Source organism: Octodon degus, unplaced genomic scaffold (assembly GCF_000260255.1).
Source record: "Octodon degus isolate 3935 unplaced genomic scaffold, OctDeg1.0 scaffold00114, whole genome shotgun sequence".
NCBI classification, from domain to species: domain Eukaryota; kingdom Metazoa; phylum Chordata; class Mammalia; order Rodentia; family Octodontidae; genus Octodon; species Octodon degus.
The window spans coordinates 1,897,284-1,901,854 of record NW_004524690.1 but is presented as its reverse complement, the minus strand read 5'-3'; the positions used below and the strand labels follow the sequence as shown (position 1 = coordinate 1,901,854).

The window sequence follows — 4,571 nt, the reverse complement described above, 5'->3', positions numbered from 1 at the left end:
ACATTGCATGAGTTCTTTTTTATTCTTTTTAGTGGAGTAAAATTATGTTTAGTAGGAAAGCATCAACACCACATTCTTTGAAATTCCTGAATTCCTGGAATTTTATTTGCCTCAGGCTTATGACTTGCAACCAAAGACATTGTACAAAGAAATCAAAGATTAAGTACACTTTAGGGAGGTGGAGACAATACACTTTGGTGACACAGGAAATCAGGTGGACAAAACAAGCCATCTAGTATGCATGAAGTAGTATGTGGATGCTTAGAACATAAGTAGTACATATGTGGTCAACACTTTATAAGGGGTGAGGGGTGATCAAAATATATGGCAAATGTTTAAATTAAAAAAAATATAGTAAAAAACACATTGCCCTCAGTCCTCAGAATACTCTTTCTCACTTTGAACTCACTTATCTCATGGTTCTTGCTGCTTTCCAAAACAGTTCTAGAAGTCTTTCAGGAATGTCTTTACAAGGTACATGTGATAGAACATATGGTGATTGCTGAGTGTCAGGCAATGGAAATGCAGGCATGTAGAAACATTACAGTGTGTCCTCATCCATCTTTTGTTGAATCTGATACCACGTGACTTCTGTCTCTTTCCCAAAGTTAAAATGGCCATAAATATTAAATGCTTTGAATTAATTCAGGACATTGAGGGAACCATAAGCTAAAGAAGATTCTGTGTTACAGAGTTATGGAAACTATGTCTTCTGTCCTACCCTTACCATTGCTGTATTGTCACCTGCAGTGCAGCCTTTGTACCCTTGACATTGCAGAGCTTAACAAAGGTCATTGAGGTTGATGCCATTGGTGAACAGACAAAAAGATTTATAACATTTGGCTCATGGAACTAAGAGAACATCTTTATTTGAATCTGCTTAGCAATTTCCTGTGGTATTGAAAGGCACTTTATAGATCCATAGAAACAAGATTATCCTTAGGTAACAAATAAAGCATCAGATTTTTAGCTCAGGAAACATTTTTTTTTTCCTGATTATTACTTGTTAGTAAGACAGGGAAAAACACATAAAGCTTTTACTGGGAGAGTCAAAATATGATGTGAGTCACTTTTTTATATTTAATTCTCTAGAACTATAAGAACATATTCTCTAGAATGTGTTAATATTATTTAACTATTAAAGAACCATGGAATGTAGAAGAGAAAGTGATTTAGCTTTGTCTTTTCTGCGGCACACTGCCAATAGCTCTGAATACTATTTGTCTACAGGGCAAGGTACTGCTTTTAAGTGATTTAATATGGAATGATTGCAAAACAAGAAGAGGATGGTCCCCGGGCCTGCCTTGAATGCTGAGACAGCAGTTGAGACTGGGCTTGGTGGTAATTCCAGCTCTTGGGAGGCCGTAAACAGGCGGATCACTACAAGTCCGATCTACTAGTGAGACCCTGAACAATCTGTAGACCCTTCCCTAAAAAAAAAAAAAAAAAAAAGGAAGAGTGGTGAGCCTTCATATTGCATGCTTTGTTTGGTACAGGCCATGACCCTTCCTCTTTGCTCAGACTACAAATGGTCATAAACCATAGATTTAAATGAAAAAAAATTATTGTCCAAAGAAAAGAATAGGTCTTGGTGTCTTGCCAAGTAATTTTCTTATTCCTTTGTTTTTGATTGGGATTGAGACATTTTCCTCCTTTATTACAAAACAATTTAAAAATTCTGAGAAAATTTTGAGCTCTTGGGATATAATTATGAGTTCACAATGGCAAAAGGCAAGGCTTTGCATGTGTCTGTGTGGTTGTGCATGTGTGCATGTGTGTATGTGTATTTATCCAGGTGTTTAAAATCATAGGTTGTACTGCTGTATTTATTTTATAGAGGAAATACTGATGTCTAGAAACATCAAGCAACTTATTCAAAGTCCACAACTGGGAAATATTAAAGTTGGGATCTGAACCATGGTTTGACTTTTAACGTGGCCTCTCCTTAGTCACCTGACATGGATCCTCCCATGTTTGGTACTTTGGCTTTCATACCTTTTTTCCTTCAAGTCACTGGTGATGGTGCTGCAATAGTTTCTTTTCTAGAATGCTTCATTTTCCATTCCACACTGCCTAATCCCTACCACATTTTATGCAACATAAAACCTCACTAGGCCTGGGCAAAAATATTAAAAGAAGAGTACAGTATGTCCTGTAATGATGTCCTAGGAGGTAATTGGAGCCAGAGAAAATACCAGAGCATTCCCTATCTGTGGTTTATTTTCCACTCTCAACTGACTAAGCCTTATGTGGATCCTTCACCTGAAAGGCAATCAAGGGCCTCTGTCATTGGCTGATTCAACCAAGAGAAGAATTTAGTGCGAAGGTAGCTAGATATTAGCCTTACCAGAAGCCACAAGTTATCTTGGCAGGAATTTTTGGCCAGTGAAAATTTGGGAAAGCTTGATATTTATACAGAAAGACAATTGATGATTTTCCAAGCATTTTTACAGTGGTCCTTGATGTCTGAAAAGAGAGTACAGTCAGATAAACTCAAGTAAAACCTCTGAAAGGGTAGAGTCCAGGCCAAAGAGAATTTTCAGAAGTTCACAGTTGTGGATTGTGGGAACAGAAGAAAAGAGACATGTTGTTTTAAGGCTGAAACACAAAGATGATTAATAAATACTTTTTTTTTTTTTTGCCTAGGGATGGTGTGTTAACCCTTTTGTGTTGAAACTGTGTTGGATTTTGGGTGACTGTTGATCTCCTCCATGGCATTGTAGCTCTTCCTGTAAAATCTGAAAGCTAGGTTTTTCCCGTCTAACCTAAGGCTGCTCCTGTGGCCCTCAGTGCTCTGTCTTACTTCCCTGAGACTTTACTTTCCTCTGGCAGGTGATGTCACTGTTTCTTATAAGCAAGAATCATGAGATCTTTGACTTCTTTTTATAAACATCAAATCTTTAACTTAGGTGACAGATTGTTTTTGATATTTAATAGCTCACTTTTTTTTTTCTTTTGGCAGAACTGGGGATTGAATTCAGGCCCATGTGCTTGCCAGGCAAGCACTTATTCTACTGAGCCATCTCCCCAGTCCCAGTAGCTCACTTTTATATGTATTTGTTATAACTGTGTTTACCCAAAGGAGGGGAATAGCTTGTGGGAATGAAGGTATCAGGTTTCTATTGAGTTGTTTTTGAATAGAAATTGAAAATTAAAAACATTCTGTACTTAAAATTATTGGTTCAGCTCTGTATTTCTAGGTAAGCTATCAATATATTTTGATTTTAGTGGTTTACCCTTTGTACCCATAGATAAAGTAAATCTTCAGCTATCTTTTTCCTTTATTTGTATTCCTCCAGTTCTCTCACTCTCTGCCAATTCAATCTTTCTCCTCATCTTTTTCTGTAGCTTACAGAGTAGTGCTTTCCACCACTCCAGGGAGCTTCCTAATACATGATGTGGGGACTTAAAATACTGGGGTATGAGACTTTATACTTGGTTTGATATGAAATTGATTGAGCTTATGTTGGCATTAAGCAGCACACTGTTTTTGAAGGAAAAGCTTTCCATTTATTCTTTTTCTTAGCCCTAGTGTGCAGTAACACTTGGATGGAGTTATTTTGTTCACATTTCATAGAACTCTATTATGGTTCTGGGATTAGTGGTTAGAAAATGAGGGTTTTCAGTAACACTGAAAGACCCACTTATAGTTGCTGGCAGAGAGGAAAACTCTGAAAGTGACCTTCAGCTACATGTCACTGAAGTGGTATTTTTTTTCTAGCTAATACTTGCTCACTATTTTGAATTCTCTTATTTAATTCACAAGCTTTAGAAAGTCTGACAGAACTGTAAGCAATATTTCAGCTATTTATGTGTATAATTATGGCAAGAGAACACCCAAAAATTTTTGTAGATTTATAGCCTGGTGTTCTTAAAACGAGGATCAGGAGGCGCTTCCCAGAACACCTCGCGCGTCGTTCTCCTCGCCCTCCAGGCCGTGCTCCCACCTGCGTTTGCTGTCCCTGTCGTCCCTCCCCCGCCTCTTCCAGGCTCCATCGCCCGCGTCTTGGCCGCCTGGTGCGCCAGGCGCGCGCCTATGCCGAAGCTGCCGCTGCCCCGGCTCCCGCTGCCGGCCCGGGCCAGATGTCCTTCACTTTCGCCTCTCCCGCTCAGGTGTTCTTCAATGGTGCCAACGTGCGGCAGGTGGACGTGCCCACGCTGACTGGAGCCTTTGGCATCCTGGCGTCCCACGTGCCCACTCTACAGGTCCTACGACCAGGATGGCAGCACGACTAAGTACTTTGTGAGCAGTGGATCTGACACAGTGAAGGCAGACTCCTCCGTCCAGTTACTGGCTGAAGAGGCTGTGACGCTGAACATGTTAGACCTGGGGACAGCCAGGGCGAATCTGGCGAAGGCACAGTCCGAACTCTCAGGGACTGCAGATGAGGCTGCGCGTGCAGAGATCCAAATCCGAATTGAGGCCAACGAGGCCCTGGTGAAGGCCCTTGAGTAGGCGAGCCTGCCTTGGAGACCTGCCTGCACCAACCAGCTCCCCTAGAAGAGCTGCCCCCGCCCCAATCCCCCTATTAAAGATGGGGAATCCTTAAAAAAAAAAAAGATAAAAAGAG

At 40.6% G+C, this 4,571-nt stretch overlaps 1 pseudogene; it reads left to right on the top strand.

Moving 5' to 3' along the window:
- Nucleotides 1–4,537, top strand: part of LOC101579343 — a 7,030-nt pseudogene extending 2,493 nt beyond the window's left edge.
- Nucleotides 4,538–4,571: the final 34 nt, after the last annotated feature.